This window comes from Hyperolius riggenbachi, chromosome 5, assembly GCF_040937935.1.
Source record: "Hyperolius riggenbachi isolate aHypRig1 chromosome 5, aHypRig1.pri, whole genome shotgun sequence".
Classification (NCBI taxonomy): Eukaryota; Metazoa; Chordata; class Amphibia; order Anura; family Hyperoliidae; genus Hyperolius; species Hyperolius riggenbachi.
Genome location: NC_090650.1, coordinates 163,501,299 through 163,514,140, shown reverse-complemented (window position 1 = coordinate 163,514,140; position 12,842 = coordinate 163,501,299). Strand labels below are relative to the sequence as shown.

Genomic DNA, 12,842 nt, shown 5'->3' with positions numbered 1-12,842 from the left:
ATCACATCTACAGCATTCCCAATATCCACATTAGCGTTCACTGCCTCATAAAAGCTGAGCATGTTAGTCAAACAGGACCTGTCTTTAATAAACCAATGCTAATGCTGATAAATTAAGTCTTGTATAGTATCTCTTAGTAACATCACTTGTACCAAAAAATAAAAAAATGACACCATTTACAAAAAAAAATAATATGTATGTTATGTAGGTAGATCACGGTTAATTCTGCAAATAAAGGCTCGTAATTATGGATTATAGTATTAAAAAAATAAAAAAATAAATCACAAAAAACTGAAAAAAATACACCTTTATTTCCAGATAAAATATTGTCATATATTGTACTAGGTTGTACTACGTTGTAATAACTGGGACAAATAGGCAAATAAAATGGGTGGGTTTTATGTATCAAAGCACATTTTATTTTAAAACTGCTCGAGTATAAACAGAGTTTTTGGGCCCCAAAAAAAAAAAAGTGTCCCAAAAGTGGGGGTCTCGGTTTATACTCGAGTCATACTCCAGTAACTAAAATACAACCCCCGCGAGCACCCCCACCCGCCGCAAGAACAGTGGAGATGGATTGTAAGCCGCCATCCCGACCGAGCAGAGCAGCATGTATTGCGAGTGTGAGCAGCATGTAGTTTGAGGTGAGGCTGCAGTGCTCTCACCTGCTGGCTGCTGCCCGGGCATCTTTTGACATGTACTGTGCTTCTCCCGCCGGTTCTCCGCTGCCCTCTCACGCCAATTTCCCCGCTCTCAGAGGATCGGAGCTCCGGAAACTCTGTACGCAGCAAGGAGTCCTCTGCTGTTCTCCCTAGTCGCATTGCTATGACTCTTGCAGTGCCACATAGGCGCCACTAGAGGGCGTTATAGCTATTAGGTTAGGAAGGACTCCTTGCCGTGTAGCAAGTTTCTGGAGATCCGATCCACTGACAGCAGGGGAAATTGGCGTGAGAGGGCAGTGGAGAAAATGTGGGAGAAGCACAGTTCATGCTGATCTATGCTCGGGCAGCAGCCAGCAGGTGAAAGAAATGCAGCCTCACCTCAACACACTACATGCTGCAAGCTGCTCACAATATGTGCTGCTCTGCTTGGTTGGGACAGCTGCTTTCAATCCAGCTCCATTCTTCCTGTGGTGGGTGGGGGTGCTCGAGGGGACTTAACATTTCTAATCAGAAAATGTATACCTAACTTGCTCCAAAGCAGATATGACTTTTCCCTGGCGCCTGTGTATTCCTGAGCTCTAGCAAACCCCTTAATTTACAATTTGTGTAGTAGCTTTCTATTTTGACTATGAACACAGAACTTCATCTCAGCTCTAAAAGATAAGCAAAACCTTTAAAGAAAAAATATTTCTTTGTTTATAGCTAATACAATTTCTGCAATACATCTGCAGTGCTTTCACTTCCTGCTTTCATGGAAGCAGACATATTGTTAACATCCTGTATTTACTAATTAGCTGCTCTGCCCTGTCAGTCAGCTGACATATGAGGTGGAGGCATTTCCCCGTTTTCCTTCTGTCCACTGCAAGAGTTCAGGTCCACTCTAAAAGTCACCAGTGCACCATGCATTTCCTATCCCCGGTTTATACACGAATCTATCATTTTCCCACAATTTTTAAGGTAAAAGCTGGGGGGTTGGCTTATACTAGAGTATATACGGTATAATGGCTGAATACTAAAAAATTATTTTTTCCCTTTTTTGTACTTATTCCCTTTAACCGCTTCAGCCTATCTGGACAATAGTCATCCACATAGGCACCGCTTAAAGGACAACTGAAGCGAGAAGTATGTGGCTGCCATATTTATTTCCTTTTAAGCAATACCAGATGCCTGGCTGTCCTGCTGAGCCTCTGCCTCTAATACTTTTAGCCATAGCCCCTGAACAAGCATGCAGCAGATCAGGTGTTTCTGACATTGTCAGATCTGACAAGAATAGCTGCATGCTTGTTTCTGGTGTGATTCAGCAACTATTATAGCCAAATAGATCAGCAGGACAGCCAGGCAACTGGTGTTTAAAAGGAGATAAATATGGCAGCCACCATATAACTCTGACGTCAGTTCCCATTTAAAGGATACGTCCAGGCATTTTAAAAACCTGGCGAGGAAGGCTTCTACAGTGGAGAACACTGGGAGCCACCAGAGCTGTGGCGAGGGCACAGGACGGCTGCCAGGGGCTGGAGGAAGCCCCAGTTAAGTGGAATTTTATTTTTTTTTAAATGCCTGGACGTATCCTATTAAGTCTAACTAGAGGTGTATACGGGTCCAGTGTTTAAGCAGCAGGTGCGCACGCATGCAACCGCCACTCGTACCCGGCAGTACTTCGGTGTCAGCGGATGGGGAAGGGATGCAAAGCTTCCCTGAACCAAATCGCAGTGCCTGTAATGAATGACCATGACCACGACCGAGGGCCATGTCCATTCATAAGATGAAAAGAAAAAAGTGGAGGGAAAAAAAAGACAACTTTACTGAAGGTAACGTCTTTTCCGGTAGTCAGGAGGACAGCACCCCTGGATGAGACTTGTCTCCCTCCCCACCGTGCACAGGAACTGCAAAAGAAGAATTTGCATAAGCGACAGGCAGCCTGCTATATAAGCTACTTACTTGCTGCTATACTTCAGTTAATATAAAAGATAATACGGACACTAATAATGCTTATACAAACTTCTGATACTCCACCCAAAAAGGGCGGGTTGTAGGGGTGCTGTTCTCCTGACTACCGGAAAAGACGTTACCGTAAGTAAAGTTGTCTTTCCCGGATCGTCACTCGGACAGCACCCCTGGATGAGACGATATACTAGAGATCAGGCCTAGGGCAGGACCACTGCTTGCAGAACCTTCCTTCCAAAGGATATATCTGCGCCTGCAGATACATTGAGTCAATGTTTCACAAAAGTGTTATGACTCGACCATGTTGCAGCTCTGCATATCTGATCAATAGAGGCCCCTGCCCTCTCTGCCCATGACGTAGAGATACCTCTTGTAGAATGAGCCCTGACAGAAGAAGTTAACGTCTTCCCTTGCACCTGGTATGCTGATACAATTGCCTGTTTGATCCAGTGTGCTAAGGTTGTCTTAGAAGCCTGATTTCCTCTTGACTTGCCTGCAAAAAGGACAAAAATTGCGTCTGACTTTCTCCAAGAGTTAGTCCTTTCTAAATAATGTAATAGACATCTTCTTACGTCTAGAGAATGTAGTCTCTTCTCTTTATCATTTGTGGGATTTTCACAAAATTACGGGATATAAATTTCTTGGTTCCTGTGGAATAAAGAAACCACTTTAAGAAGAAATGCTGCCTCCGGGCGTAATTTTACTCTATCTTCTGAAATAACACAGTATGGTTCCTTTATGGATAATGCTTGTAGCTCTTCTATCCTTCTTGCCGTAGTAATGGCTAGAAGGAAAATGGTTTTTAATGTTAGAAATTTGTCAGAGACCTGAGATAAAGGCTCAAATGGAGACTCACATAGACCCTGTAAGACTGTATTAAGATCCCAAGCAGGTACTCTTGATCGTATAGATGGTTTTAGCCTTCTCAGTGCCTGAAAAAAACGGATTATATAATCTTCTTGTGCTAACTTTCTTTCCAGAAAAAGACTTAGTACTCTGAAGGTTCAGGTATCAGCCCTAACACTGAGGCCCTTCCTATAGCCACACTGTAAAAACTCCAAAACCGATCTGAGAGACCTATTGTTGAAAGATCTGGTTGCACACCAGTCCTTAAAGACTCTCCACGCCTTCTGGTAGATTCCCCGAGTCACCTTTTTTCTACTATTGAGTAACGTCTCTGCCAGATTATCCGAGAAACCCTTGGACTTTAGTATTTCCCACTCAGGTTCCAGGCTGATAGGTGAAGTAGACTCAGATCTGGATGCAACACTGGGCCCTGGGATAACAGGTCCTGTATTCTGATGGAAGGATTATTGGTTCTGATATCGCTAGAGACTGAAGTAATGTGAACCACGGACGTTTGGGCCACATTGGAGCAATCAATATGAGTCTTGCCTTGTCCTGAATGACCTTCTTCAATACTCTTGAAAGTAATGGAATTGGAGAAAAAGCATACATCATCATACCCTCCCAACTGATTGTGAACGCATCCACTGCCCAAGGTGAATCCTCCTGGTATAGGGCACAAAATTTCCGACATTTTGAGTTCTTCCTCCTGGCGAATAGATCCAGTTCTGGGCATCCCCACTGCGAAATTATCATCTGAAAGACTTTCTGATTGAGCGACCACTCGTTCTGGTCCAGCCTCTCCCTGCTTAGATAATCCGCCACCTGGTTCGATGTTCCCTTTAGGTGACGTGCTTGTAATGACTCGATATTGCTTTCTGACCAAAACATAATCTTTGATGTTTGCTTCCATAGCATCTGACTTCTCGTGCCTCCCTGTCTGTTTAAGAATGCCACAACTGCCCTGTTGTCGGTCTATATCGTCACATGCGATCCTCTGATTTGATCCTTGAAGTGTAGTAGTGCCCTCCATACCGCTTCTAGTTCTCTGCTGTTTGATGACCTTGAGCTGATCTGTACAGACCACTGTCCCAGGGCCAGAAGAGCATCCAAATGTGCTCCCCAACCCCATAAACTGGCATCTGTTGTGATTATCCTTTGTTCCGGGTAATTCCACAAACGACCTGTTGAAAGGTGAACCTGATCCTGCCACCATAGTAGAGACACCTTTATGCTGTGAGGAATAGGGATCCTCCTGTCTAATACTGTGAGGCTCCTGTTCCATGATCTGAGTATCCACAACTGTAGTACTATTGCGTGGAATTGTCCCCACTGTACTGCGGAAAATGAGGCTGTTAGGAGTCCGAGTACTGCCATTGCTTTTCTCAGTGATATCGTTCTTGCGTTCTGAAAGGAAAAAACAGCGTTTAGGATAGCAGTAATCTTTCTACCAAGCAAGAAGATCTTCTCCTTCCTAGTATCAATGTTAAAACCTAGAAACTCTATGACCTGGGATGGAACAAGGGAACATTTCTCCCAATTAATAAGCCAACCCAACTGCTGGAGATATTCTAATGTCGATAATGTCTGTAACCTTACCACTTCAGCTGAAGGGCCCCAAATCAAAAAATCATCTAAATATCCGAGAATATTAATTCTCATCAGTCTAAGCTCAGCTAGAACCTCGGACATCACCTTGGTAAATAGCCATGGAGCATAGGAAAGTCCAAAAGGAAGAGCAATAAACTGAAAATGTCTCACCTCTTCCTTCATGTGGACTGCAAATCTTAGATACTGTTGAGATGACGGATGGATGGGCCAGTGAAGATATGCATCCTTGAGATCTATGGAGGCAAGAAAATCGTTTCTCTGCAAGAGATGAATCACAGATTTTATATTGTCCATCCTGAATTTTCTGTATTTTACATTCAGATTTAACTTTTTCAGGTTTAAGATAAACCGGTAAGTTCCTTGTGGCTTTTTTTACCAGAAACACCTGGGAATAGAACCCTTTTCCTCTCTAGCATCTTGGTACATATCTTATTACCCCCTTCTCCTGTAGAGAAAGGACCTCGTTCTGCAATGCCAGACACTTTCTTTGATCTTGGGGTTGTGGAGTAATGCAAAACCTTAGAGGAGGAAGATGACTGAACTCGATCCTGTACCCCTCTGAAACAATCTTTAGCAACCACTGATTTGTGAACTGAGGCTGCCATACTTCTAAAAAGTTTGCAACTCTCCCCCCCACTGGGATCCTGGCGTCATTGCTTATCCTGCCTCTTGGCAGGATTGAAGTTGGGTTTTGACTTCTGCGGTCTATATGGGGCACAACGTTTACCCTTGGAGGATTTGGAGTCTTGCTCGGATCTGTTAGGGGGACGAAATAGCCGCTTATACTGGAATGGTCTTTGCTTTTCTGGAAAGTTTTTCTTTCTGATGTCCTATCTAGTGTATCATCTAACTTTGATCTAAAAAGCAGCCCCCCTTTACATGGAATACCACACAGTTTTGATTTTGAGGAATTGTCACCATTACAAGTTTTAACCCATATACCTCTTCTGGCTGAGTTAACTAAAGCAGTTGTTCTGGCCGTAAGTTTTACAGTGTCATCTGAAGCATCTATAATATAATTAGAGGCATTTAAAACTTTAGGAAAGTCATTAAGAATTTCTTCTCGGGGAACACCGGTAGCGATCTTATTCTGCATTTCTAACAACCATGTCTTCAATGATCTACTCACCGCTGTTGAAGCTACAGCGGGCTTGAATGTCAAGGAAGAAGATTCCCATGCTCTACGCAAAAGATTGTCCATTTTTTGTCGATTGGATCCTTCAGGCTACCAAAATCCTCAAATAATAAGTCCGTTTTCTTTGACACCTTTGAAAAAGATGGGTCCAACCTAGGCGGAGGACTGCAAACCCCTGATCCTCTGGAGAAAAAAGGTAACGATTGGACAAGGATCTAGGCCAGAAGGCCCGTTTCTCAGGGTTATCCCATTCCTTCTTAATTATACCCTTTAAGATGGAATGGACTGGGATAAACTGAGGCTGGGGTTCTGCCAAATTTCTGTACATCTCATCCAAAGGTGTCAAGGATTTTTTCTCTGTCTTGATACCCATTGTATCATACATAGCCCCTAATAAGTCCTTCATTAAATCAGTAGAGAAAGCAAATTTTGATCTATCAGTATTAGAGACTTCCCCATCTGATGGCTGATCCAATTCAGAAATTTCCCCCTCAGATAATTCTGAATCCTCCACCTCACTTTCTCTTCTACGCTTAGAACTGGAGGGCCCAGGCTGAGATAAATCCAATATAGGAGATGCTGGAATAGTAACTGCAGGCACGGTGTCCATATCTCCACTAGTTCCTGAGACATCAGAAGGAACCATAGAATTTGAAGCAATGGCTTCCTTAATCTCCGTTATTGCCGAGGACATCTCTGACCTCATCCAGTCCATTAAATCTTTAAATATGACGGGTGACTAGTCTTTAACCACCTTTTCTGTATAGTTCTGACACAGCTTTTTAGAGGAAGATGAAGATAGACTGTTACAAATTGCACATTTCTTCTCAGACCTGCTTGAACCATGCTGACTGGTTTGAGCAGCAGCCTTGTCAGATCTTTCAGACTTTTCATTTTTATCAGATTTGTCCGACTTGTCATGTTTTTTAGGCTATAAAAAAACACAAACAAGGAACAAATATTACTAGAGGTTTTCATAGTATATATCAAACAAGCAGGAGTATTTCAGGTACCACATCTACTTGCCAGAGAAGGGTCTTGGCCAGACTTAAGACTGCAAAGGAGCTGAACCTGAAGCGTCCTCCATGATTGCCAGCAACATCTGAATCATGGACTCACCTCTAGCTTAAATACTCATAAGCAGACCCAGCTGAAAACACTTAATGCTGCCCCTGTCGCATAAATTATGTTAATCAGCCTCACATACCTTGATTAATCAGCCTCCAGACTGACCACATCTCACCGCCGCGGCCCCTGCCGCTTAATTAGTCAGGCATCTTAATTAGAATCAGCTGTTTGGCTGATTCGCCTCTCACCGCCGCGGCCCCTGCCGCTCTGCAGACCTCAGATCACGCGGGACGCCAGCGCGTGACTACTTGCGGGTGAACCGGAAGTGACCTTCATGCGGGCGCCTGCACGCATAATACTGCTGCCTTCACTGGAGAAGCCTCCCATACGCTGCAGGACTCCCCGCTGTTCCCTGCACAGCTCTCTCGGGAGTCCTGCTACACGCTGCCCCTGCCGACTGACACGGATGGCACCCTGGAGACCTCTCCCTCCGCTCCGTCTGGGACAGGAAACTATACTGAAGTATAGCAGCAAGTAAGTAGCTTATATAGCAGGCTGCCTGTCGCTTATGCAAATTCTTCTTTTGCAATTCCTGTCCACGGTGGGGAGGGAGACAAGTCTCATCCAGGGGTGCTGTCCGAGTGACGATCCGGGAAAAAAAACTTCCTGGTAAATCAGGCACCATCTAGTGGCAAAACCTTAAATTGCAGACACCACACACCTTCAGTAAAATAAATCATAAAATGAATCCCTTCCAAAGCCCCCTACCCACCCACTCCAGTAACCAAGTATACATTTTTAAAAATAAGAATAGTAAAACTAAATTTCCACAAATAGTTGCTTTAGGGACTCAGTTTTTTTTTTTAAATATATATGTCAGGAAGGAATATTACTGTTATTTTGGTATATAAGGGCTTGCAAATGACGGGACACACAAAAATAAAACCCAAAACAGAAAAACATACACCTTTATTTCCAAATAATATATTGGCGCCATACATTGTACTAGGGACATCATTTAAATGTTGTGATATTCAGGACAAATACCGGTACCAGTATATCTACAGCTCTGTTATTGGTGTGTAATGCTACCCAGAAGGAAAAGGTATCACACTGTTTTGTTTTTTGACACATTGTCGATTTTCTTAATAAAAACTATTTTGAAGATTAAAAGGACCACTGAATGAATACAATTAGCGCTTTATACCACAATTACCTCAGAATCTTCAGTGAATTCTTCAGGTGTTGACTCCTACAAATAAATATTTCAGCATATTAGCAAATACATTTTATGTACGGACATAGAAAAAAACAATAAAATAAGCTAAAAAAAATCACTTATATGGTTAATAAGAGCTTTTAGGCTTCTTGCACACCAAGACGTTGCATTAGGTGCCACGTTAAGGTCGCATAACGTGCACCTAACACAACGTATGGTGCTGCAAGAGCCGACGGTAGAGTGAGCCGCGTTAGGCGGCTCGAGTCCTATAATGTCTCCCAGAGTGGCGCTGATTGGCCAGCGGGACCACGTGATGCGGAGCGAGACACTCCGCATCACGTGGTCCCGCCGGCCAATCAGCGCCCGCCAGTGCAGTGAATATTAAGTAGCCATGTGCGCGGCTACTGTAGCTGGCTCTCCCCGCCTCCTCTCCGCCCCCCACTGCGCATGTGCAAACAGTCTAACGCGGCTATAGCCGCTCCAACGCCGTAGCATGCTGCACTTTGCACAGAACGTGCAGCGTTACATGTAACGCAACGTGGGCTGTGTGAACAGCCCACTTGTGTTACATTGCTGTGCGTTGGGGGGAGCGTTACAGGCGCACTAACGTGCGCCTGTAACGTCTTGGTGTGTAAGCAGCCTTAAAGCAGTGCTTTTCGACCCATGGTACGCATACCATCAATGGTACTTTAACTCTGGCCAGGTGGTATGCTCTGGGGGAGATGAAAAGGAAGTGTCTGTGGGCTGCAGGGAGATCAAAGGGAAAAGTGATTTAGGGCTGGTCCAGTGCCTGGTGTTTTCAGGTGTGTTTATGTATAACAATATGAAGCACTAGGCTAGCTGATAAAATCACAATTACAGAGCAATTAGAGGGTGGGCAAACTGGTAAATATGCACAGCATGAGCTTGCCTGGAGGGTCCATAGGAAAAAATATGTCTGGTCTCTCCCCATTGTTATAATAACTGCATGTGTGGATACGGTGTTAAACAGGCTGAAAAGTTGTTGACAGTCCCTAGACTCCAGGAGGGCTGCTTTCTGACTTGAGTGAGACTGGCAGGGACAGGAGTCCTATTACAGGCAAGTAGCCTGTCTGATGTGGGACTACAATACAGATAAGCTCTCTGCTCCATCTCAGGCTATTCTCAGTCTCTCTCCACTCCTCTATCTGGGCTAGTGCACGGCAAAATCGCAATAGCAATCACTAGCAATTTGGGAATGCAATTTTGTGAAGTGATTTTCAGAGTGTTTTTTTTTATGAATCGCTCCAAAAAATGCTACATGCAGCGTGTTAGCAATATTGAAAAAAAATCAAAACTCTGCTGTTGGAACATCCTCATACGGTAACATTAGCCAAGCGCTTTTCAAATCACTGGAGATTTGAAAGACGCTCAGAAGCACTCTTGGTGTGCACCAGCCCTCCCTCATTCAGATGTTACATATGCAGTGCTAAGAGTCGAGTCACTGATGGGCGACTGCTCTGCACAGCAAGCAACAAGATTAGAAGCGCTCTGCCCTGTGTCCTGCTTGGAACACTATGCTGGGGGCGGGCAGCTCTATTTAGATATTCATTGCGTGGTGAACTTCTTAAGGTAGCCATACATCAGAAGATTATGGGCAGATTCGAGAAGAGGAGGGGGGGGGGGGGAAGCTATTGTAGCTTTAAGCCTCATCTACACTCGTAGATGAGGCTCCGATCCAGCGTCTCGATTAGCCGGCGGATCACCTCTTCCGCGTCCCCGCTCGCCCGCGCCGGATTTGATATGCGCTCGTCCCCGCGCCGCTTATCTTCTGCTCGATTCCCTGCCATTGTCCCCTTGCGGGGAACGAGCAGGGAATCGGCGGTAGCAAGATCTGACCTGTCGGATCTTATCAATCTAGCCGTATCAGCGGCTCGAGTGATAAGTAACATCGGAGCCTCACCTACGCGTGTAGATGAGGCTTCAAGCCCAATCTACACGATATGATTCTTTATACGATTCGATTACGATTCTATTTATGATCCGATTAAATCCGACATGTCCGATCGGGATTCGATTCAATTCGATTTGCCATTGCTAATGTCACCAAGTCTTGTGAAGTAAATGTACAGAGAACGAGACTTCGGAGATGGAGGAGGGTGTGCGCCGCAGCAGTCGCTGGAGAAAGCCCTCGGGTGAGTACATCTATTTACTCAACGGGCTTAGACGGGGGGGGGGGAGGGGGGCATCTGGCTCACTATAGATCTGGCTGCACACCTGGCTCACTATATATCTGGCTGCACATCTGGCTTACTATACATGGCTGCACATCTTGCTACCTATACATCCGAGTCTTATACTCACCATTGGCGTGTTGATCCTTCGTCGCGTACCTCTGATAGCTTCCCCAGTGTCTGCTTCCATGTCCCTTGGCGGATTTTGCTTCTCCCTCGGCGATCACATGTCCCCCGTTAATGATACCAGGGTCACACAGTGTCGTCAACATCTTGCAGAAAAAACTTTTTTTTTTAATTCAATAACCTGTATTAAATTCAATATAAAAAAAAAAAAATGGTTGAAAATTATTGATAATTAATTGAAACACTTTTTGCACGGAAATCCTGGGGAAATTGAATGCCATCTTAACCTCCTTAGCGGTATGGACGTCCATTACCGCCGGAGGTCGCCGCTCAGGCCCCGCTGGGCCGATTAAAATAATTTTTTTTTTAAACACGCAGCAAGCACTTTGCTTGCTGCGTGTCTCACCTGATCGCCGCCGCCCGCCGCCGATCCGCCGCGATGCAGGGCCCCCCAGGCGAGACCCCGTGCGCTGCCTGGCCAATCAGTGCCAGGCAGCGCTGAGGGGTGGATCGGGTCTCCCTGTTACGTCACCAACGTCGATGACGTCACGACGTACGTCGCCATGGCGACGGGGGAAGCCCTAAAGGAAATCCCGTTTCAAAACGGGATTTCCTTATGGCTTACAGCGCCGGCGGCGATGGGAGGGGTGGGAGGGATGCAGAAGGGAGGGGGGGCATCATGTAGCTAGCGCTAGGCTAGCTACATGATTGGGAAAAAAAAAAAATAATAATAATAATAATAATATTAAAAAATAGCGCTGCGCTGCCCCCTGGCGATCTTTAATAGAACGCCAGGGAGGTTAATTGCGCTACTGTGTGCTGCTTCGCAACAAAGTGGCGCAACACAGGCGTTTCATACACCTTTTTGCCATCCTCCAGATTGGTTATACTTCTCTTATGTGCCTGAATTTGCTGTTTCACCGGGCATCCAGTCTTGCCAATATATACAAGACCACAGGGGCAACTTGAGCCCATACATCACATACGGACTCAAGCAGAAAAACCTCCCCCTGACGTACATTTTATTATTATTATTATTTTTCATTATATTTATAAAAGCACCAACATATTGAACAGCGATGGATATTAATTTAGGTTACAGACAATATTTAGGGGTGACATACAGCAATATGACAATACAGGAATACAAGAAAACCAGATCACACAGCACAGTATGAGTACAAGGTAATGCTTAGTCAGTCACTGGATGGGAGCATGGAGATTAGGCAAGTTAGGTTCACTCAAATGCATAGCATGGGTTTACAATAATGGAGGTACATGATCAGGTAGGACACAAAAGGAGGAGGACCCTGCCCAAAGGCTTACAATCTAGAAGGAGAGGTAGAGACATGAAGGTAGGGACCAAAGTTCCGTTTAGGGTTTAGAGCAATTGTGAGGGGTGGTAGGCCAGAGTAAAAAGGTGAGTTTTGAGGGCCTTCTTGAAGGTGCTGAAGGAGGGGGCTGCCCTAATGGGTGACGGTAGGGAGTTCCATAGTGTTGGAGCGGCTCTTGAGAAGTCCTGGAGGCGCGCATGGGACTGGGTGATGCGGGGACTTGACGGATGGCTGATGAAGTTGCCCTTAAGTATCCCACTGCAACAATTGCAGCTTAACCACTTGCCGAACGCGCACTCATACCGCGCGTCGGCAAAGTGGCAGCTGCAGGACCAGCGACGCAGTTCTGCGTCGCCGGCCGGCTGCAGGCTAATTAATCAGGAAGCAGCCGCGAGCGGCTGCTTCCTGTCAATTCACGGCGGGGGGCTCCATGAATAGCCTGCGGTCCGCTGTTAGTGGCTCGCAGGCTAAATGTATACACAAGCGAAAATAATCCGCTTTGTTTACATTGTACAGCGCTGCTGCGCAGCAGCGCCGTAAGGCAGATCGGCGATCCTCGACCAATCAGCGGCCGGGGATCGACGCCATGTGACAGGGGACGTCCTGTCACTGGCTGCACAGGACGGATAGCGTCCTGTGCAGCCCGGATCACCGGGGGGCCAGGTAGGAGAGGGAGGGGGGGAATTTCGCCGCGGAGAGGGCCTT

The 12,842-nt window shown here is 45.6% G+C and overlaps 1 long non-coding RNA gene across 2 annotated transcripts in view; it reads right to left on the bottom strand.

The window, feature by feature from the left end:
• The window catches only part of LOC137517539 (uncharacterized), a 129,038-nt gene extending 120,518 nt beyond the window's left edge, over positions 1-8,520 (bottom strand). For both annotated transcript variants that reach the window (XR_011020562.1, XR_011020561.1), the window contains exon 1: positions 8,483-8,520. This is a non-coding gene — a long non-coding RNA (uncharacterized lncRNA). The remainder of the gene's footprint in view (positions 1-8,482) is intronic.
• Positions 8,521-12,842: the final 4,322 nt, after the last annotated feature.